The 23,961-nt window shown below is 44.3% G+C and overlaps 1 non-coding gene across 1 annotated transcript; it reads right to left on the bottom strand.

Annotated features, from left to right (window-relative positions):
* Nucleotides 1–20,460: 20,460 nt before the first annotated feature.
* On the bottom strand, nucleotides 20,461–20,533 carry trnak-cuu (transfer RNA lysine (anticodon CUU)). Its single transcript has one exon. It is a non-coding gene; the product is annotated as a tRNA-Lys (tRNA).
* Between the last annotated feature and the right edge of the window lie 3,428 nt (nucleotides 20,534–23,961).

Genomic DNA, 23,961 nt, shown 5'->3' with positions numbered 1-23,961 from the left:
AGAGTCTTTCACATACACACACATCCATCCATTTTAACATTAGATTGCACTCAGGGGGTCTAAGTTAGGACAGCATGAATTCACTACGCTTTGTCACTTGGAACGTGCGTGGTATTGGCTCAATTGCTAAGAGACATAAAATCTTAGAATATCTAACAACATTACAGGCAGACATTGTCCTACTGCAGGAAACTCACTTAGCCAAAACAGGACAGTGTACATTAAATTCACCAGAATTTCCACACGTATACTTAGCTAGTTATAATTCAAAACAGAGAGGTGTAGCAATTTTAATCAACAAAAGAATATGTTTCAACTGTAAAGACACTATCGCAGACCCAGAAGGTAGATTCATAATTATTAAAATTTCAGCATATAACAAAGAGATATGTATTGCCAATATATACGGTCCAAATAGTGATGACTCCTCCTTCTTCCACCACCTTTTTGCTGAAATATCATCGCACTCAGACACAGAACTTATACTGGGAGGGGACTTCAACTTAGTACTTAACCCAGAATCTGACAGACGTAGTACAGCAGCTAGTTACCGTACTTGCCAATCATCTGAAACAGTAAAACAATATATGAATGATTTCGGCCTATGCGATGTCTGGCGTACTTTTCACACCACGCTCAGAGAATACACGTTTTTCTCACCAGTCCATCATTCTTACTCCCGGATAGACTTTTTTCTTACGAGCAATACAGTTATGAAAGATATATCTGACACACAAATTCACCCTATAACAATCAGTGACCACGCACCTGTCACTATGACGGTCACTGTAAAAGTTAGTGCACCACCTTTTAAACGGTGGAGACTGAATACATCATTACTAACGGACACAGAGTTTCTAGAAGTTATTAAAAAAGATTGGACAACATTTATTGAAACAAATGACCTGCCAGGTATCTCTGCGTGCATTCTCTGGGAGACAGCAAAGGCTGTAATACGAGGCAGAATAATTTCATATTCAGTACATAAAAAAAAGAAAGAAAAAGCACTCGAAACTGAACTAGAACAGAAAATTAAAACTTTGGAATCAGCACATGTTGCCTCCCAAGAAAAACACCTTCTCAATGACCTGAGAAAAAATAGAATTAAATTGCAAGAATTAAGAGACAAAAAAACTCAGTTTTACATACAGAGATTACGCTTGGACAATTTTGAACATAGTAATAAATCAAGTAAATTTTTAGCAAACCAACTAAAACAGAATAAGGAGAAGGCAGCAATCTCTTCAGTTACAGACCCCAATGGGAAGGCAACTCATAGCCTAGGAGAGATAAATAGGATATTTAGGGACTTCTATAAAAAATTATACTCACCTGATATTAATCCAACCAATTCTGAAATAGAAGAGTTCTTAAATAACATCGACCTACCAATATTAAATAATGAACAAATAACGGCATTAGAGTTACCTCTCTCAATAGTGGAACTTCATGATGCACTACAATGTATGCCTAACGGGAAAGCCCCAGGTCCAGATGGATTTCCAGCAGAATTCTACAAAACATTTTGGCCTCTGCTAGCACCACTCTTCCATAGAATGGTTATAGAAATTAAAGAAACTGGCAGCATCCCTCCAAATATGAATTGTGCAGACATTAACCTGCTCCTCAAACCTGACAAAGACCCTGCTCTCCCCTCTAGCTACCGACCAATATCACTTATAAATGCGGACCTTAAAATCATCAGCAAGGCACTGGCTAGTAGAATTGAAAAAGTGACACCTTATATAATACATCCAGATCAAACGGGTTTCATTAAAGGCAGACAGTCCACTAACAACATGAGGAGACTAATTGGCGTAATAGACTACTGCAACATTCAAAATAAGGAAGCCATAATCATGTCATTGGACGCAGAAAAGGCTTTTGACAGGGTCAACTGGAAATTTCTAATGGCAACCTTACTAAAATTTGGATTTCGTGAGAACTTCGTAACCTGGATTAAAATTTTATACAGTTCACCTAAAGCCTGTGTAAAAACGAATGATCAAATCTCCCCAAGCTTCACTCTCAGAAGGGGCACTAGGCAAGGTTGTCCACTTTCTCCATCACTATTTTCTATATTTATTGAACCATTGGCAGCAGCAATTCGGAATAATAATAATATCAAAGGTATTCAAACAGCAAGTATAACCCATAAAATTAGTCTTTATGCAGATGATGTATTACTTTTTCTTCAAAATACACAGGGTTCCCTCACGGAGACAATAAGACTTATAGATAAATTCTCCTCCATATCAGATTACTCTATTAATTGGAACAAGTCGACTACTCTTCCAATATCTTGTGACTTCCAGTCCAATCCAACTATCCCACTTCAATCTGGGAACATTAGATATCTGGGTATTAACATTTCTGCCAAGCTGTCAGATCTGACGCGATTAAATTATAGTCCGCTGCTTAAAAAGATAGAAGATGACCTTGCACGGTGGAACAATCTACCCACATCACTTCTGGGAAGAGTAGCTACAATCAAAATGATGATCCTACCAAAAATTAACTACATGTTCTCAATGGTTCCGAGTCAACCTCCGCGGACTTGGTTTAAATCATTGGACTCCTTAGTTTCAAAATATCTATGGAAATCCAAACCACCACGAATAAGTTTAAAAACTTTACAGAAATCCAAAAACTGTGGGGGTTTGGAGCTTCCCAATTTCTACAACTACTTTCTTGCCAATAGATTGATATATGTCCTAAAATGGACTACGCAAAATAACTTAGACCTTAACTGGTTGGATATTGAGCAAACTTTCTGTAATGATATTCGAGTCAAGGACCTGCCATTTATCAGTCATATACTTAAACGACATTGCTGTTTTAAGAGCATCAACATCAGCACATCGCTGACAGCCTGGTGGGAATTTCTTAGAATAAACCAAACTTCAGTGGTCCCATGCAAACTGACACCCATCTGGAACAACCCTGACATCCTGTTAAATAAAAAAGTGATAAACTTCCTGGCTTGGCATAATAAAGGAATCAAGCGCCTCGAACATATAATCCAAGACAATTGCATGATATCATTTGACAAAATTACAGAAACTTATAACATTGAGAAAAACAAATACTTAGAATATCTTCAACTTAAATCAATAATACACAATAGATGGTGCCGTAAGCAATTAGATCTGGAGCTTTCACCTAAAATAGCAAACTTCTTAATAACTCCAACTAAAAAACTACTGTCTAGGATTTACGTGCATCTAGCAGAATCTGATACAACGCTCTCACTCCCTACCCACAAATGGGAAAGGGATTTACTTATCAATCAAGACACTAACTTCTGGAGGCAAATTTGCTTGAATACCTTTCGAATGAATCGGAACTCCAACCTGCAGCTTTTACAATACAAAATTTTACACAGAACACACTACACAGGGCAGAGGATGTTCCAGATGGGTATCAGAGATACTGACATATGCCTAACTTGTAAGACGGATGCACCAGATAATTACCTGCATGCTTTCTGGTATTGCACACCGGTCAACGAATTCTGGCAAAGGATTTGTGAAGACTTATCGACACACCTAGGGCATCCCATCCCACCCTCCCCCTCACTCTGCCTGCTTGGGGACCTCACTGACACTAATATGGACATGAATAAATCTTGCATGCTTCTCACAGTACTAACCATTGCTAAGAAAACAATCCTTCTGAACTGGAAGTCAAAAGAGAATTTAAACATAAATCTGTTCAAAAATCTACTCTGGGATTATGTTTCCATGGAGAGGATGTCTGCCTGTAAGAAAAATCAATTGATCGATTTTGAAGACAGTTGGACTCCAATAATGAATTTTTTAACGTAATGTCGTCAGGGGTGGTGGGGCCTTGCCGTCACCGTCCCGGGTTGGGGGCTGGGGGTGGGGGGGCTGGGTTGTTGGGGTCCTCTGGTGTTTCTCTTGGCTGAGGGCGCGTGGTCAGTGTCTCTGGGTGGCCGCTGGCCTGGCCTGGTGGGGGCGGTGCGGGGGGTGGGGGGGTTCTGCCCCCGCGGGGTGGGTGGCGCGCTGGGGGGGGATCGGGGGGTGGGGCCTCTGGGTTCCGCCTGGGCCGCTGCGCTGGGGTGCGTGGGTTTGGGGGCGTGGGCTCTATCTGCTGGGGCCGCTGCTCCGGCTCCCGGGCGGGTGGTCGCCCGCATGCTGGGGGGCCTGGTCTGCCCGGGCCCGTTGCCTGGTGGGGACGGGTCGTTGTCTGCCGTTGGCGATTCCGGCGCGGGGCCCTCGGGCGCTGTGGGGTGGTTTGGGGGGGGCGGTGGGGGGAGCCTCTGCCTCGCCTGGGGGGGGGCCTGGGGTGGCCGGGGGGCGGGGGTCACCCCGCCTGGCTGGTCCGGCTCCCCGTTTGCCGGGGGGGTCTGGGGTTGTCCCGTCCTTGGCCGCTAGCTGGGGTCTCATCGGGCGTGGTGGGGTGGGTCTCTCCCGGTCTGCGCCTGGGGGGGGGGGGGCGTTCCCTGCTGCTGGGCTGCCTGTGCCGCCCCTGAACACCTCGGTTGGCCGTCCCTGCCGGCTGTGCGGGGTCAGGGATGGGGACTAATCGGGGCCAGTCGGGGATCTGGCCCCGGTGCCGGGGGGGGCCCACTCCTGGCACGCCCTTATTGCTCCCCTGGGTCCAACACCACATTTCACACAACACTAGGGCCTTGAGGGGCGGTGGGGAGGTGCGCCGAGACACTGCCCCTCAATTTTTACTTACATGTTAGACACCACATGACACTAGGGCTGAGGAGGTGGGTTGAGGCAGGTGGGGCTCTGCCGTCTGCCAGCGGTGGGGTGCCCATGCCTCAACTGCTCGCCCACTTTTTGCACCTTAGTCATATACGCAGTCCATATTACATTAGGGCCTTGGGGGTGCGGGGAGGGGGATGGGGGACTCTGCCATCTGCCAGTGGTGGGGCCCTCATACCCGAACTGCACCCACTAATTTTAATGCATAGTAGACATAAACACACAACTCTCTCACACATGTACATGCACACTTCACACCAACATGGGTCAGGGAGGGGATGGGGGCTGAGGGGCCCCCCCTAACTCTCTGTCTCTGGCCCTGTGCTGGTGGGGTGGCCCGCCGGGGGGAAGACCCATCATGGGGGGGTTCGGGTGGCCCTGGCGGGTATGGGCGGCCTCCTCTCTTGGGCCGCGGGCCGGGTGGTGCTTGGCTCTGCTGCGCCGTGGTGGGGCCCTGGCGGGCGGTCCGGGGAATCTTGGGACGCTCTGGGCCCTGCTAGGCGGATTGGGGGGTTCGGTCTGGGCTGGGCGGGGTGTCTGCCGCTCCCCGGTCGCCGCGGGTCCGCTCCCGGGTGGGGGGGGGGCTCTTTGTATGGGCCCCCCTTGGATCATCCTGCAGTGTTGGGGGGGAGGCGTGCCGGGTCGCTGCGGTGGGCGGCGGCCCGTCCTCCCGGGGGACGGGCTGGGGGGGGCTGGGGCTCCCCCGGTGTGTGGGGGGCCGTCCGCCGGGGGGTGGGGGGGGTGGTCCCGGTGGGTGGGGCCCTTCGGCCCTGGACCCGCCTGCCCCGGTGGGTTGGTTGCGGGTGGGGCTGGGGGGCTCGCCGCCCGTCCTCCCTCTGCGGGCCTCCCTGTGCGGGGGTTGGCGCCCCCTTAGTCCCTCGCGGGCTCCCTCTCGGGTTGGGCGGGTGGTTGTCTCTGGGATGCGTGGCTGTGGGCCCTTGTGCCGGGGGGGCAGTAGGGTGGCTTCGGTTGCCTGGTTCTCCTGCCTTCGCCTTGGGCCTGGGGGGGGGGGGGGTGCTGCCGCCTCCCCTGACGGCATTAAATGCCAGCACATCCAATGACAAATCAGGTCACACCTACACTTGCACATGCATACAAGACTGGTTGAGCGATCAATATCATTATTATTATTACTTTTTATGGTATGTTATAGATGTAGGAATTGAAATATACATATATAACGGTACGATTACGTGTGTGTATGCTACATATATATAATACCGATTTGTATTAATTATTATTAGTATCACTGATGTTGTTATAATTCTTGTTGTTTGATGAGTGTTATGTTTCTTATGGTTGTTTGTATTCTGTATTCCCCTATACTTCATCTTTTTTCCATCCCGCCTACATTATTAGTGTTATTATTTCTGTATACCTTTTTTTTTTTTTTTTTTTTCTTTTCTCTCTCCCCCTCTCCCCATGGTGATTGATGTCTGTTATTGTTACGCTGTTGTTTTTGTACCCCCCCTGTTTTTCTCCTTTTCCACGGTACTGGTGAGTTCGGAGCGGCCACAATCTTTACTCTTGAATGTAATGTAAAATAAAGTTGTCCTCCGAAGAGGGGGGGTGGTGGTGGGCAATAAAAAAAAAAAAAAAAAAAAAAAAAAAAAAAAAAAAGTGGCCATTTGGCAGCCCATACTGACTCCTTTCGCTTCAGCCATAGCCAATGACTGCTGCTTTTGGCGACAGTGACAAGATCCTTACCTGCCTTCCGTTGGGCCTGTCCTCTGATGCCCACTTCCTTCAGCAGCCTTGTAGCCCACTGCCACTGGATGCACCTTCACATTCCAGCCCCGCTTCACTGCATCAGCTGCCAAGTTGGCATACTTGTGTCCATATGCTTTGTCGATGACATCCTCCCAAGGGATTGTGGAATGAGGAAGAGACAACGGCAAGACTTGAACCAGAGGACCAGATCTGAGAGCAGGTTGGTGACTGCGATGATGGGTGGGAAAGTAAGTTTGATTTAGGTCAGCACACATTTCCCAATCCCTGGCTGTATTCAGCAGGCACAAGTTGGGTGGTGAAGCCTTGGTCCACTGTTTCTCTCATTCCCAGATGAAGGATGTTAGTTGCGGGAAGGTGGTCTGGGCATTTAGAGGGGTGGCATTGCATGAGACTCTCTTGTGCTCTAGTGTTGAAGCCAAGCACCTCAGTACTTGGTTGTGGCGCCAAGTGTATCTTCCTTACATTATGCTGTTCTTACAACCTACTACGATGTGTTTGAGGGTTGCTGGCGCTGCATATTGGTGACAGGCTGGCCAAAGATGTAGGTTTTTATGGAGAGGGCAGCACATCATATGTGACTGAGCCTGTATGTTTCTATGTTCCATAGCTCGCTCCATGTGTTTTTTTCTGTTGCTCTGTCCCTTCCCACTTTAGGCAGCTGCCTTGCTGGGCTTGGGAGACTGCACCTGCACATCTGGCTGCTTCCTCCAGGTGGCGCACCTCCTGCACCACCAGATGCCAGCATTTATTTGGTGTAGCCTTTTGTTATGTGGGTGTTGTTGCTCCCAAACCAAGTCCCCCTCTGCCATGTTGGATTTTCCCTATAATATCCTGGTGTCCATGGGCAGCCTTTGTTTCTGCTACTGCTGATGCTGGGTCCCATTTCCTCCCTGTCACTAAGATAGCACAGCATCTCTCCTCCACAAGGCTTAATATAGGCAGGGAGAGGGCTCAGTTCCCATACATCTTGGTAGCCCAAGCTACTTCCTCACTTGTGCCCTCACCAGTTTCTCCAGCCTTTTGGCATGGGATAGTGTGACCTCATAGATGGTAATTGGCTACATGAGACGGGGCAGCACACCAAATTGGAAGCACCACAGCTTCAACTTTCCAGGGAGAGCAGTGTTGTTAATTTTCTTGAGGCACTGATTGTTCCACCTGTTCTGAGTCTTTGAGGTCTGTGCACCAATGTCCAAGACTTTGGATGGGCTTCTCCAAGATTGTTGGTTTTGGATTGTTGTGATTTATGCAGAATCTCTCTTTGGCGAGCTGACCTTTGACAATGGAGATGCAGTGGGATTTGCTGGGTTTGATCTCCATTCGCGTCCATTTGATGATTTCCTGGAGGCATTTGATGCATGGTTTTGTTGTTGTGACTGTTGTCATGTCATCCATGTACGCCCTGATTGGAGGAAGACACAGCCCATTTTCTAAATGTTCCCTACAATCACCCACTGTGATACTCGATTAATGAACTCCATTGCCATGGTGAAGGCCAGGGGAGAGATGGTTCAGCCTGCCATTATGCCAACCTCAAGCTGCTGCCAGGCAGTGGTACTGTCCTGTGTTGTGATGCAGAACTGTAGGTCCCAGAAGTAGGCTTTGACTAGCTTTGCTATTCCCTCTGAGACATGGAAAAAGTTGAAAGCTGCCCACAGGATTTCATGTGGAATTGATGCGAAGGCATTGGCAAGGTCTAGGAAAACCACATGCAGGTCTTTATTTTCCTGTTTGTCTGTCTGCACCTGGTGCCAGATGATGTTAACGTGTTCCAAACATCCTGAAAAGCCTCCTACCCCTGCTTTCTGTACTGAGGAGTAGACAGAGTTGTTAATCTGCAAAAACGCTTAGTGTTTTGGGCCACAACACTGAAGAAAGTCTTTCCTTCCACATTCAGGAGACTGATACGGCAGGACTCGTTGATAGCTGAGGATTTTTCTGTTTGAGAATCAAGATCCCTCCTGCCCTTTGCCAAGCCTTTGGTATGATGTGCTTTTTCCATGCTACCTTGATTAGCTTCCAACGGTACTTCAAGACACTGGGGGCATCCTTATAGATCCTATATGGAACGCCATTGGACCCAGGGGCTGATGCTGATCTCACACACTTTGCTGTGCACTCTACTTCAGTCCATGTAGGGGGCCTTGTGTCCATCTGGTGCTCTTGTTGAATTGGTGGCATGTCGTCTGGAATGTTGATTGTCACATACAGTGGGTACGGAAAGTATTCAGACCCCCTTCAATTTTTCACTCTTTGTTATATTGCAGCCATTTGCTAAAATCATTTAAAATATTTTTTTTCCTCATTAATGTACACACAGCACCCCATATTGACAGACAAAAAAAAAGAATTTTTGAAATTGTTGCAGATTTATTAAAAAAGAAAAACTGAAATACTGTATCACATGGTCCTAAGTATTCAGACCCTTTGCTGTGACACTCATATATTTAACTCAGGTGCTTTCCATTTCTTCTGATCATCCTTCATTCATTCATTTGAGTCCAGCTGTGTTTGATTATACTGTTTGGACTTGATTAGGAAAGCACCTGCTGAGGCTGCTGGGATTGCTGTAGAGGCTGCTGGGATTGCTGTACTGTTCGGGAGTGGTGTAGTCGCTGTGTGCACTTGTGTTGTGTGCCTGTTGAAGCGGTTGATTTGATTTGAATTATCTGTAAAGTATATTTGAGCGTTTGTGTGCCAGCACGGTTACGTGGGTGGTTGTTGTTGTTTTCATTTTTTACTCTTATTTTTACGTGTGTACTTGTCTGTCCTTGTGAGTGTTACCGACAGCAGCGGGCGCGAGTGGCGTTTCTGTTTGCGTCCTTCGCATCAAACACCCGCGGGTAATATTATCGAACATCGGTAACATTAACTCTAAAAGGTCAGTTGCTCCGGAGCTTTGCTCGGTCGCCGGTCGGGGCCGGGAGGACATTTTCCACTTTTTTTCCCGCTCCGGCAGTAGCCTGCTTTGAGAGGGTTTTTGTGGTTTTTTGGCCTCCCTGGAGCAACTTCGCTTTAGTTTAGCTAAACGTGGTTCAGCAGGAAGTTAATCTCGGGTAAGTAATTGTAAATTTGGTTATTTTAAAAGTTAAATTTAAAGGTTGTTATCGCTGACGCTGCCGGATAATTTTATAATAAAGTACCGATTTAACGCAAGTGTTAATTTAGTGTTTTAGTGTACTCGGCACTTTGTTTTAACTATACGTTAATTAGATCAGCTAAAAGTTTAAATATTCTCTATTAATATACTGGGCTGGGAGTAAAGAACGGGGACATAGTGAGTTAGGTAATTATGGGGCCAGCTCAGTGTTGTGTTTGCAAGATGTTTGCCCTTCTGGATGCTTGCGTCCAGTCGGACTTCGTCTGCGAGCGATGTGGGTTAGTTGACTCACTCATGGTCCAGGTTCGTGACCTAGAGGAGCGACTGGCTCTCATCCAGCATAGCAATGAGTTAAAGGAGAGAGTTAATACGCCTTCTAGGGAGACTGTGTGTACGTCACAAGCGGGGAGGGGGGAGAATGATGAACAGGTAGGTCGAGAGAGCTGGGTGAACGTAGGTCGTAGACGTAGAAAAGGGCGTACACAGTTCACAGAGGCGGCATCACCTGAAGTAACGGTTTCTAACCGCTTTCAGGTGCTTCCAGCTTTAGAGCCGGAAGAGACTGGGGAGGCAGGTGGGCCCTTGGGCACCAAGGAGCCACCTAACCCCAGTAGGAGGGAGGTTGTGGTAGTAGGGGATTCAATTATAAGAGGTGTAGATAGTTATGTGTGCACCCGTGATAGAGGGTCCCGTATGGTGTCTTGCTTGCCTGGTGCCCAGGTAGGGGACCTTCCAGATCGAGTGGACAGGCTTTTGGCCCCAGCCGGGGTGGATCCAGTGGTCGTGGTGCATGTTGGCACCAATGACATAGGAAAGGGCAGAAGGGCTGTTCTGCAAGATAAATTTATAGAAGTCGCGGATAAGCTTAGAAGCAGAACATCCACGGTGGTATTCTCTGGAATACTTCCCATGCCACGTGCAAGTCAGGCAAAATTAGCTGAGATAAGGGGATTAAATGCGTGGCTAAAATGGTGGTGTAGGAAAGAGGGGTTCAGGTTTATGGGGCACTGGAAGACCTTCTGGAACAGGTGGGACCTGTTCAAGCCGGACGGGTTGCATCTGAACCATAGGGGAACCAGTGTATTGGGGAGGCGTATGTGCAGAATAGTTGAGGAATGTTTAAACTAGGGACTGGGGGGGCAGGGAGGTCAGTTAAGAATTTATGTGGGGAGAGACGGAAAGCCCAAATAAATATTAAAAGTAGACACTGTAAAAGGCCTACCATTAGTGGTCTGTATTTGAATGCTAGGAGTATTAGAAATAAAATTAATGACTTAGAGGCTTTAATTTCTTCAGACAATTACGACATTATAGGAATAACTGAAACATGGATGAGTGACAATGATGGTGATGAATATAATATGGATGGTTATACGTTGTTCCGTAGAGACCGGATAGGCAAGAAGGGAGGTGGTGTTGCAGTATACGTAAAAGAGAACTTGCAGGCAAGGGATCTCACTGATAAAAATAAAAATTCAGAAGCTGTATGGATCAAACTTGATGCTAAAGATTCAAATGGCCTAATTGTCGGGGTTTGTTATAGGGCACCTAATGTAGCTGTAGAGGAAAGCAGTATATTATATGATGATATCAGGATTATGAGTAATAAAAATGATGTGGTGGTTATGGGTGATTTTAATTTACCTGGGATACAGTGGGACACAGTCTCTGGCTCTTCTGTAAATGAACTTGAGATGGTGGAATTAGTACAGGATTGTTTTTTTACTCAGTTTGTTAATACTCCTACCAGGGGAGAAGCCCTTCTTGATCTCGTTTTTTGTAATAACCAGGATAGGATTGGAAAATTAGAGGTTTTAGACCCATTGTACGGTAGTGATCATAACATGGTTAAATTTGAGGTTAATTTTAGTGTCCGAAGAGCAAAGTCTAAATTAAAAGTATACAATGTTAGGAAGGCTAACTTTAATGGTATGAGACGGAAATTAGAAACTGTAAACTGGACAGAGTTAAATAGCAAAACAGTTGAAGAGGCATGGGAATTTTTCAAAAGCACATTGTTGCAAGTGCAAGAGGACTTCATACCTGTTTCCAGCAAAACTAAATCTAGGAAACGACAACCAAGGTGGTTTACTAAGGAAATTAAGAATAAAGTCAGGAGGAAAAGGGCTCTGTTCCACAACTGGAAAATAACTAATGATTTCAAAATCAAGCAGGAGTATCTAAGTCTACAGGCAGAGTTAAAAAATGACATTAGGCTATCAAAGAGGGATGTAGAAAGAAAAATTGCATTGGAGGCTAAGCATGACAGTAAAGGTTTCTTCCAATATTTTAACTCCAAGAGAGCACTAAAAGCTGAAATCACTAATTTGCAGGATAGTAAGGGCCTTATAATTGATAATGAAATTGATATGGTAAACGAGTTTAATGATTATTTTTCAAGGGTGTTCACAATAGAGAACACAAGTAACTTACCACCAATTAATACGAATACAGCATCGTCTTTAACCAATATATGTATAACTGAGGTTGATGTGACACTAAGCCTAGCTAAACTCAAAATAAATAAATCGCAGGGGCCTGATGGCTTCTTACCTTTAGTCTTGAAAGAGATGAGGGATATTATTAGCCAACCTTTGACTTTAATATTCCAGAAATCGTTATCTGCGGGTGTGGTACCATCAGATTGGAAGCATGCTAATATAACACCCATATTCAAAAAAGGGGATAGAAGTAATCCAGCAAACTATAGGCCAATCAGTTTAACTAGCATTACTGGAAAAATAATGGAAGCTATAATTCAAGTGAAAATGGTAGATTACCTAGATGCAAATAACATTATAAAGGATAGCCAACATGGATTTAGGAGAGGTAGATCCTGCTTAACGAATCTGCTTGAGTTCTTTGAGGAAGCTACAAGTGAAATTGATCACAAAAAGGCCTACGATGTGATTTACTTAGATTTCCAGAAAGCCTTTGATGTTGTCCCCCACAAACGGCTCTTGTTAAAGCTTAAAGCTGCAGGAATTTTAGGAACTGTGGCAGCTTGGATCAAAAACTGGCTAACTGATAGGAAGCAGAGAGTAGTTATTAGAGGCACTATGTCACAGTGGGCCTCCGTTTATAGTGGGGTACCGCAGGGTTCAATTTTAGGACCACTATTGTTCCTAATTTACATTAATGATATTGACACGAATACATATAGTAAACTGGTTAAATTTGCAGACGACACTAAGGTGGGCGGGGTAGCAGATACTAATCTAGCAGCAGAGAGACTTCAACGGGATCTGGATTTAATTAGCGAATGGGCTGATACTTGGCAGATGAAATTTAACACAGATAAATGTAAGGTAATCCATGCAGGGAACAGAAATATTCAGTACAGATATTTTATGGGTTCCACTGAAATAAAGGTAGCTGATTACGAGAAAGATCTCGGTATGTATGTTGATGCTTCCATGTCCCACTCTCGCCAATGTGGGGAAGCAATAAAAAAGGCGAACAGAATGTTGGGTTATATCTCTAGATGTGTGGAGTTTAAGTCAAGGGAGGTGATGTTACACTTATATAATTCCTTGGTAAGACCCCACCTAGAATACTGTGTGCAGGTTTGGTCACCATACCTCAAGAAGGACATTGCTGCCTTAGAAAAGGTGCAACGAAGAGCTACAAGAATGATTCCAGGTCTTAGAGGAATGTCTTACGAGGAGAGGTTAGCGGAACTGAATCTGTTCAGCCTTGAGCAAAGGAGACTAAGGGGGGATATGATTCAGGTCTATAAGATTCTAACGGGTCTGGATGCTGTTCAGCCAAATGACTATTTCAATATTAGTCTAAATACTAGAACTCGTGGCCATAAGTGGAAATTAGCGGGAGAACATTTTAAAACAAATTTGAGGAAGCACTTCTTTACACAGCGTGTAGTCAGAGTATGGAATAGTCTTCCTGCTATTGTAGTGGAAGCTAAAACCATGGGTTCCTTTAAATCAGAGCTAGATAAGATTTTAACAACTCTGAGATATTAGCTAAGTTCTCCCCAAACGAGCTTGATGGGCCGAATGGCCTCCTCTCGTTTGTAAATTTCTTATGTTCTTATGTTCTAAAGCCACACACCCGTCTATATAATAACCTTACAGCTCACAATGCATGTCAGAGCAAATGAGAATCATGATGTCAAAGGAACTGCCTGAAGAGCTCAGTTACAAAAAAAATTCTGCTGTACTTAAGGTTCCCAAGAGCACAGTGGCCTCCATAATCCTTAAATGGAAGACGTTTGGGACAACCAGAACCCTTCCTAGAGCTGGCCGTCCGGCCAAGCTGAGCTACCGGGGGAGAAGAGCCTTGGTGAGAGAGGTAAAGAAGAACCCAAAGATCACTTTGGCTGAGCTCCAGAGATGCAGTCAGGAGATGGGAGAAAGTTGCAGAAAGTCAACCATCACTGCAGCCCTCCACCAGTCAGGGCTTTATGGCAGAGTGGCCTGTCGGAAGCCTCTCCTCAGTGCAAGACACATGACGGCCCGCATGGAGTTTGCTAAAAGACACCTGAAGGACTCTGAGATGGTGAGAAATAAGATTCTTTTGTTAAAGAAAAAATAAGTCTTTTGTTAAAGACGGGGACCACCACTCCAGTCTGCCAATCCAAAAGTACTGTCCCCAACTTCCATGCAATTTTGAAGAGGCGTGTCAGCCAAGTGCACCAGTAGAACAAAGCAGTAGAGGTGTTACTATTACAGTATAATCCCGTTATAGTGGACTCGCTTATAACGGAATATCATCTATAACGGACGAGGTCCGCTGGTCCCGGCCGTGCACCTTTACGAACATGCAGAAAAAGCATTGGATATGGCGGACTTGCATATAATGGAATTTCCCTTAAAACCGGACAAACAATTTGGTCCCTAGGGCTGCTTTTAGCTGTAGTTCTGTTCGTCTATAACGAACATGCAGGCTCCGCCTACAAGGCGTGTGGCGTGCCGGTGATATCCAGCGCAGATACGGAGTCGGGATTATTAATAGTCACATCTGGTCAGGTAAAGTTGGATTATTACATGTACAATATAATAATCTATATCACAAGTGTGTCTGCTGGGGTGTGGCATGAGTAAATGGTGTCCTGTAGTTGTGTTCTGGGCATACAGCAACTCTGGATATAACGGAATGTTTTGCCAGGTCCCTTGAAGTCTGTTATAACTGGATTTTACTGTATTTGATTAAGCTTGATTGCTCGATTATTAAAAAGCATCAATATCACCACAGCACAACTGCAATGCAAATACATCTTAAAAGAAGACATTCAGGTTTGATGGACTCACCCAATAATGTGAGATTAGCCATACTGTAGATACGTGCCATTTAGCCTCTTGGAGCAGCCTAGCCTGTCTTTTATCATTTTGACTTGCCTAAATTTACTTTGTACGATTCCTGTATGTCAAAATAATCGCTGAAAACTAAGGTTATCCCAGTAAGAACATCTCTATCTAAAGCCTAACTCTATCTAGATGGTACCTCTCTGACTCCTGCACTAGCTCAATCTCCTTTACCACCAGAGAGGTTACATTTCATGTCCCTAAAGCCAGGTCCCTGCCTTCAATTGCCGCCTAATCTATATTAGACTCCCATGTCCCCCCTGCAGATGGTGGACCAACAGGAGGGTGGACTCCTGTAATTCTTTTGGGCTTTGCCTGGCCGGGCCCCATGGTTAGAAATCTGACCAACAGGGACTAGCCCTCGAGCTTACCCCTCAGACCTGGCTTCAGGGCGGGGCTCCAGACTCCCTAATCTGGACAAGGTTGCAGGGTCCTTATTATTTATCACCAAGGGGGTCTTTCTGAATTACAATTTGTCTGGCCGCTGAATTAGGACTAATTTGCCTTGGGATGTACTGTATATCGTGAGCTATTCACTAAGTCTGTGAAATTTAATGTGGATCATAATATGATTTATACCATAATTTACCGAAGGTGACAGTATCGGGTATTGTAAGGTGCAGCCACATTTCAACTACAATTATGTTTTCCTTGAATATGGTTTCCTTGAATATGAAGCCCAGAAATATGCCGACAATTAAAAACATTACCATGTAAACAGGCTGTTTGAGGGAAGTTGTTTTTCCTAGAACAGCTTTACCGGCTTTAATTTAATGGCTTGTCACATTTTTCACTATGTGGCTGTACCCTGCTTTTGTACATTTTGCTCCATCACTATTCCACTTCGTCGTACACTGCCGTACTCAGTTTCCCCGACTTCTACCTGCGTATTCTCGGCTGCATTTAACTGCACAGTACAGCTTACCTGGTTGTCATCTAGTGATCAGATTCACAGATTAATAGTTAAAGAGTATTAAATTATTTGAGGGATACATCATAATTCGGACAAGAATTTTTGCTGCTGTGGAGAATAACCATAACAAATAGGCTAGTTATGTTCATTTCCATACCTGCACACCAAATCAAAAACATAATAAAAAATATTTCAGGTTCTGTATTTGTATTTTCAAATTATTTTGAGGGCAATTTACTGCTCAGGACAAAATATGTCCACCAGATGTATTAATATTGCAATCTACACATAGGCATGTGTAAAATTTACACATAGGCTAGGCTACTTCTACTTTGTCACATCATGTGGATTTCCCCAAGATGGTGTGTTTATTAAAGGGAACAGGGAGGATTGCACGTGTAGACATGTAATAATGACCTAGCAGACGCTAATATACATGGCAAGGCAGCTGTGGCTGGTTAACAAGAGGGTAGGAACAAGAGGTAAGAGTAAAAAGACTCAGGTGCGGCTGGTTTGGAGACGCAGGGCTGGATGTGACAGTACCCATCCCCCAAAGGAGCACACTGGGTGCACCAGGCAGGCCAGGGAGGGGACCCAAGGGACCAGACGAGAGACTGGGCACATGGGGTCATGACCCACGGCAGGACCAGGGACACTGGACAGGGTCAAAAATCGGTTATAATGATCATCCACTTATAATGATCAGTTTCACCCAGACAGACATGATCACTATAAGCGGATTCCACTGTACTTTTATAAAATCATAGGATTCTGAACTGTACCTCATCTGGCTATTTCTCATGCTAGATATAACATAAATGTACTTACATTCGCAGATAATCTGTTTCATGTTATCCCTATATTATAATTCATTGTTCACATTTCCTGCATCTGTGTCACACCCCGCTCCGTACGATCCTAATGTGTGCCACGCCCACCTCATTACCTCGTGTTCAGCCCTGATTGTGATCACCTGAGTCCTGTTATGTCTAGCTTGTCTTTTGTATTTAGTCCTCGTCTGAGTCAGTCTTCCCCAGACTTGTCATTGTAGTGTCACGTTGGATGTCCGTTGCCTGTCTGTCCCTCCCTAAATAAACCCCGTTACCTGAACTCCTGGCTGCAACTCGCCTGATTTCTGGTTCGTCGGATCCCGATGCTGACAATCTGGATCTCTCCTTTCTACACAGTGGACAGTGCACTCTGTTGTGTTATATTGTGTTTTACTGTCTTGATGCATTCGCTTGAACTTTGGAATTATATCTTTTGGTAATTTGAACAATTTGTTTTCTTGTTTAATCATTTGATTATTGTCAATAATGATAAAGAACATCTCAGGTTGCTTTGCCTTAGACAATACTGGAGTTATTTGAAAATGAGTATCATAATCAGTTGGAATATGTGTTTGTGCAAAAAACTGTTATTTTGTTATATTGGTCTGTCACAGTTGCTATAGAAACAGCAGCATGCTGTACTGCTAGCATGCAGATTTCATATTAATATAAACTGGCAGAAAATTTAACACGCTAAAGTAAACCTTGAATTTTTTTCTGGTACTTACAAATCGAATGAAAGTAAGCAAGAAAAGCAAACAGAAAAGGACTATAACTGATTAATGTCCGCGCAGTGCAGAGAGGGCTAAAAGTCAGTTTTTCTGGAGAAAAATTTTGATGCATTCTCAGAAAAAAAGGATAAACATTTGTACCTTTGCTTGTCACTGGGGCTGTACCCTTGTTTTTGTACCTTTTAAGGGGGGATGTACAGGTCAAGGCCTAGCACCACATGCAGCTAGTCAAGGATGTGCAGGTCAAGGCCTAGCACCCCATGCAGCTAGCCAAGGATGTGCAGGTCAAGGTCTAGCACCCCATGCAGCTAGCCAGGGATGTGCAGGTCAAGGTCTAGCACCCCATGCAGCTAGCCAAGGATGTGCAGGTCAAGGCCTAGCACCCCATGCAGCTAGCCAAGGATGTGCAGGTCAAGGCCTAGCACCCCATGCACCTAGCCAAGGATGTGCAGGTCAAGGCCTAGCACCCCATGCACCTAGCCAAGGATGTGCAGGTCAAGGCCTAGCACCCCATGTAACTAGCCAAGGATGTACAGGTCAAGGCCTAGCACCCCATGCAGCTAGCCAAGGATGTGCAGTTCAAGGCCTAGCACCCCATGCAGTTAGCCAGGGATGTGCAGGTCAAGGCCTAGCACCCCATGCAGTTAGCCAGGGATGTACAGACCAAGGCCTAGCACCCCATGCAGTTAGCCAGGGATGTGCAGGTCAAGGCCTAGCACCCCATGCAGTTAGCCAGGGATGTGCAGGTCAAGGCCTAGCACCCCATGCAGCTAGCCAAGGATGTGCAGGTCAAGGCCTAGCACCCCATGCAGCTAGCCAGGGATGTACAGACCAAGGCCTAGTGCCCCTTCTTCCTGCACCCCTCCAAGTCAATTGACCCAGTACTCCTGTCCTGTCACTGTCCACCGTTCCTCCTGTGAGTGTGAACTCTGCAACAGCTAGACTAGGGTTACCATATTTGGTGAAACAAAAAAGGAAGAATATTAATGAGTTTTTATATTTAATGACCAATCAGGTAGCGCATCTTTAGTGAATATTAATGAGTTTTCCCTAACCACCCAGTAAAATGTAAATTCGTATCTGAGGAAACCTTGATATATGGTACCCTTACAGTTTACTCTCCTTTTAAGTCTAAACAAAATTGACACAATATACGTGTATACACGTCTTTTTCAACAAAAGTTACAAAACACTAAGCTAAAGTTAATTAAATTTCAAGCAAACAACTCGATTCACTGTTCACACGAAAACAAAATAAATTGTCAAAATATTTTGGCTGTTGGTATTGTGATCAGAAAGGCACTGTGCCATTGGCTGAGTTGAGTGAGAACCTGGCAGCTCGTTATAGCACATCAGGATTACACATATGACACAGGTAATGGTACGTGCGACTGTCGGGAGCACAAGTAATCACACTGACATATACATACAAGGGCTATTTACAGGACATACAGTACACAGGGCTATATACAAGGCTCATGAGCATGCCAGGTTACTCATACAATACTTATGTTTCTCTAATAATTACTTATTAAGTAAGAATATAAACCATTATTTAAAAAGGTACTGTGAAGGTAAATGTAATTCTTTTAAAAACTTATCATATAATTTTATTCATACATAGTATGTGTGTGCGTTTGTGTGTGTGTTTGTTAATTAGTCTGTGTGTTGTGTGTCTTTGATAATTAGATTCAGATTTGATTTTGCAACTTTATGTAACGCTAACTGACACTTTTTCATCTTCATGGAAGCACAACCTCGACATACATGTGCTGGCCTTTAGCTAGTCAGTACAGCAGGGGTGTGGGATTGAGCCCCATGTTGGGCATTGCTGCCTGGCATTTCGAGGGGTGGCATGTGACTGGGTTATGGGAAGGAGTTGTGTCCTCTGTAGAAAGTCACATTTCCTTTGGGCCCTTAACTGTGTACAATACGCTCACTGGCCACTTGATTAGATACTGTACACCCATTCAACTACCCATTGTAGCAAATATCTGATCAGCCAATCATATTTCAGCAGCACAATGTATAAAACCATGCAGATACAGGTTAGTAGCCTCAGTTAATGTTCACATCAAACACCAGAATGAGGAACAAATGTGACTTAAGTGATTTTGAACATGGCCTGGTTATTGGTGCCAGATGGCTGGTATGAGTATTTCAGAAACTGCTGATCTACTGGAACTTTTATATACAACCATCTCTAGGATTTGCAGAGAATGGGCCGAAAAAGGAAAAAACATCCAGTGAACAGTCATTCTCTGGGTGAAAATGCTTTGTTGATGGCAGAGGTCAGAGAAGAATGGCCACCCTGGTTCAAGCTGATAGAAAGAAGCATGGATCCGTCCTGCCTTGTATCAGCAATTCAGGTTGCTGCTGCTGGTGGTGTAATGGTGTGTGGGATATTTCGGAGCAGACTTTGGGCCCCTTACTACCAGTTGCAAATTGTTTTAATGCCACAGTCTAACTGAGTCAACAGAACACCATGCTGGGTACGCTTGACAAATCTGCAGCAACTGCATGATGCTGTCATATCAACATGGACCAAAGTCTCTGAGGAATGTTTAAGGAACCTTGTTCAATCTGCTGTATGTCACAAAGAATTAAGGCAGTTCTGAAGGCAAAAGGGGGTCCAACTAAGTACTGGCAAGGTGTAGGCTACCTAATAAAGTGGTCAGTAGGTGTATCTGCGTCTCGAAGGACAGTGATATGCGAAAAGATCTCCAGTGTACAAGCACTCGTGCAAACGGCAGATAAGGTAAATCTATGTCGGTGGGGGAAAAAATTAAACAAAAAAAATAGAAATTGCTTTTAGCTTGTTTCAATTTGCCGTGGTGTTGGCCCCTGATCAGTTCGTTAAAAATCTGCATTTCAGAGCGTATTTGAATCGGAATCAGCTTAAGTATATGTGCGTACAGTAAATTTGTTTAACTTATTTGGAGTTTATCTATATATAATACAGTGGATTCTAAGCGAAACGGTGTCTAAAATAACGCCTGTGTAAAATTTGAAACGTATGCCGAATTAAAATTTTTCAGTAACACAGCCCTATATCGAACGGACTTTCTAGCCCCCTACAATCAAAACGCAAACGCCCAACGTGGGGCTCGAACCCACGACCCTGAGATTAAGAGTCTCATGCTCTACCGACTGAGCTAGCCGGGCCTTACACTTGTGAGTGGTTAAAGATTCAGGTATCCTTATATTTTTATATAATATGTTTGAATAAACAAAAGAAATCACATATTGAATATATTTATTACGGTAACGCATTAAGTAAAAAGTACCCAAAAAGAGAACCCGACAGTAGATGGCAGCAACTGCCTGTTTCAACTCTGGTTCGGCTGCCATTACAGGACATGAGAAAAAAGTTACCTGAATCTGCAAACGCTAATGGAGACATACTTTGACAGAGGTGAATGCAAGTGATAGCAAAAGAAGTCACAAGGTACAGTAGTAATCTGAAGTGCCTGAAATGCATATGTAGGGATGATGCTGGTTATCTAATGACAGACCGGGATCTGCCCTGCTGTTCATCGTGCCTGGCTAGGGAGCTGCAATACACACAATTGCATGATCAAAATGTTACGGGAGCCTCTTTCTAGCTAACTTTGAACCAATAGACTGCAAAGTCAATGAGGCAGAATATGGCAATATTAACTAGCTCTGTATTTTTTTTTTAACTAACTGTTATTGGTGATCGGAGGTCACTGATTATGTATTACATTCGATCGCAAATAAAGATTTGTTGCTGTCTCTTTTTACACGCTACAAGCTGTCTTGAATCAAAACTTTAATCGGGATATATAAATTGTCTTGTGTAACCTATGGTAAAACAGGTAAGCACATAAACCAACTTTAAAGTACCGCTATGCTGTTCAGTAATTTCTGTGGCAGTTTTTCTGTTGCCGTAAATATGTCGGACCCTTTTCCTAGATGTAAAACCATGCATTATTTTATATTTATGTGTATTTCGCTCGTTTATAATGCGACCATAATTCTAATAACTTTTCTGTGAACCATGCAAGAACCATGCTTACTACCGTTAAAGTTGAATTCTATTTGTGCTTACATTGCACAAAACAGCAACGTATATCCTTTTTTATAGGAGAATCATTTAAGAAGTTTCTCTTTTAAATACGTTTGTGCGGACCTTCAATCTGTGCTTGACATTAACTGTGCTTATATCTTACCATTCAGAATTAATTATAAAGGTGTGCTTAGACATAAAACGTTTATATTGATTAATTTTTCAGTGTTATAGTGTTTTATTTGTTGTTAGGTGCGCATTTAGACGTCATGCACTTTATGATGCTGTGCTTTTAGCTGCAGTTCATGCAAATCCAGCGTGCTTGCATTTCCTTAGCGGTACAGGACTTTAGGCACTACAGTATCTGGCATTAATGAAGGAGTCAAGACGGTAAAGATCAAGGAGGAGGCTGAAGGAGAGAAATGTTCAGTGTAAAGCCTGGAGGGTTTTGCACAGAAGGCTGAAGAGGTCAGCAGGGAATTTAATGAAGCAAACAGCCTAAATCTCCTCTGGAAACCCCCCCACAATCCAAAAACATGCTGAGGCTAATTACCAAATTGCTAGTAGGTGTGTGTGTGTGAGTGTGCCCTGCAATGGGTTGGTGCCCCATCCTGGGTTGTTCCCTGCCTTGCACCCATAGCTTTCAGGATAGGCTCCAGACCCCCCGCGACCAGGACAAGCAGTTTCAGAAGATGGATGGATGGATGGATGGATGGATGGATGGATGGATGGGAATCGGCTAGCAGTAGCAGCAACAACAAAGACAGGCAAAACAGAGATGCATTAATCTGTCATTGATGCAGCAGCCTATCTTGAAATGCAGGAGTTGCCTTTTGGAGGGCAGGACAGGACACGGGACTCAGCTATAACAAGGGCAAGTTCAAACAGTTGGTAGACTTGAAAGTACAGCATATTTGTGGAGCATGCTGAAAATTCTACAGTATTCTGTTGGCTGCCAAAACTATTCTAAATGACCTAATTTCGGCAATCACAGCAATAATTAAACGTGAGATCAGGCTCTTAGCAGATAGACAAAACAACTGAGCTGCCATTGCCAACTGTCTGTTAATGTGCGTAACTTAGATGGTGGGAATGGGAAAATCCAGGAAGGCTTTGTCCGGTTTTCTGATGTTTCCAGTTGACACATTACTGAGGCTATTTTTAAGTTGCTGCAGTCAGAGATGTCTGATTATAGCTTTGCGGAGAAGCTTGGTGCACAAACCTATAAGGCTGCTGCCAGCATGGCACCTGATCTGAATGGCTTACAAACTAAAATGCGATTGGTTGCCCCCAATGCAGTCTTCATGCACTGTTATGCACACCGTTTTAATTTTGTCCTCAGCCAAGAATTGAACAGCATCAGCAAAGAAAAAAAATTCCTTTGTTACTCTTGGTAGGTTCAACATTTATTTTTTTGTAATTAACCAAGAAAGTCACAATGCTGGAAGAATCTGAGTGTTCTAAAGTGCCAAGATTTCCATGCACATGTTTGAACTTCCTGTTCCAGTAGCTCTTAGAGACAGCCCAGTGGATACTGTCATCGATCACCTCACCATGGATGAGCAGTCTGTAAGCTTAGCAGATAGACTGAAGACAAAGCTAGAAGACTTATTTATTTGTTTTGCTTTTTACATTTGAGCAGATTTTCTCACAGAGAGATGCTGTGCTCAGTCTGCTGCAGACAGAAGTAATGGATGTTTCTTTGGGTAAAAGCAGTGTCGAAAGGCTCATGGACACTGTGGAGGAGTTGTCAGAGGAGGCATTTGAGAGGATTGTCAGTAGAGCGGCAGACATTACAGAAGGTAATGAGGTCTCCAGACAGGTTTATAAACAACTGCATGACTGCAGCCAAACTGGTCAACGGTATCAAAACCTTTAATGTTTGAAATTCATGGAACTTCAGGATTATGACCTATTCACACCATCCAAAGCAGACTTTACCCTGGCAGCATTTCAAAGGCTCAACAACAACCGTGGCCACTTCTTTCACCTGGCAAAGCTGAAGTCATAGATACAGGTGTTTTATTTTGATGATGAGATCCAAGCTGGCAACACTAAGCTCTGTGACCCACTGCATTCAATGCCAGCACTGTCACATCTCTGGGGAAACAATATTTTGCCTCTTTCCTCCACAGCTGCACCCCTGCCTCTCTGCTCCTGACAACATAAGCACCATCCAGGCCTCTCCCTGGTCCTGAGACTAGCAGCACCACACCTGTTTGCGTCCTCTCTCTGCTCCGGGTGACGGAAGATAACTGTATTATTGGCTGAATTATTTTTTTCTTTGCATTTTCAATCACTAATTACCTGCAAAGGTAAATTTTTGTTGTTGTTAACTTGTGATGGCTTCTAATGGCTAGATCCAAAGAAGAAAGCCACATTTACAGAAAGACACTGTGTTTTTTTACATGTACAGTGATTATGACCCAGCTGCAGGCAAAATGGTCTTTTTTATTCATTAATTTTAGGTGAATGTATTTCGTTCTGTTTTTCCCGATAAGTTAGAGCAGGGGTGTCAAACTCCAGTCCTGGGGGGCCAGAGCCCTGCACAGTTTTTGGTTTA

Source organism: Paramormyrops kingsleyae, chromosome 5 (assembly GCF_048594095.1).
Source record: "Paramormyrops kingsleyae isolate MSU_618 chromosome 5, PKINGS_0.4, whole genome shotgun sequence".
Classification (NCBI taxonomy): Eukaryota; Metazoa; Chordata; class Actinopteri; order Osteoglossiformes; family Mormyridae; genus Paramormyrops; species Paramormyrops kingsleyae.
The sequence above is the reverse complement of the archived record's forward strand: the minus strand, read 5'-3'. Positions and strand labels throughout refer to the sequence as shown.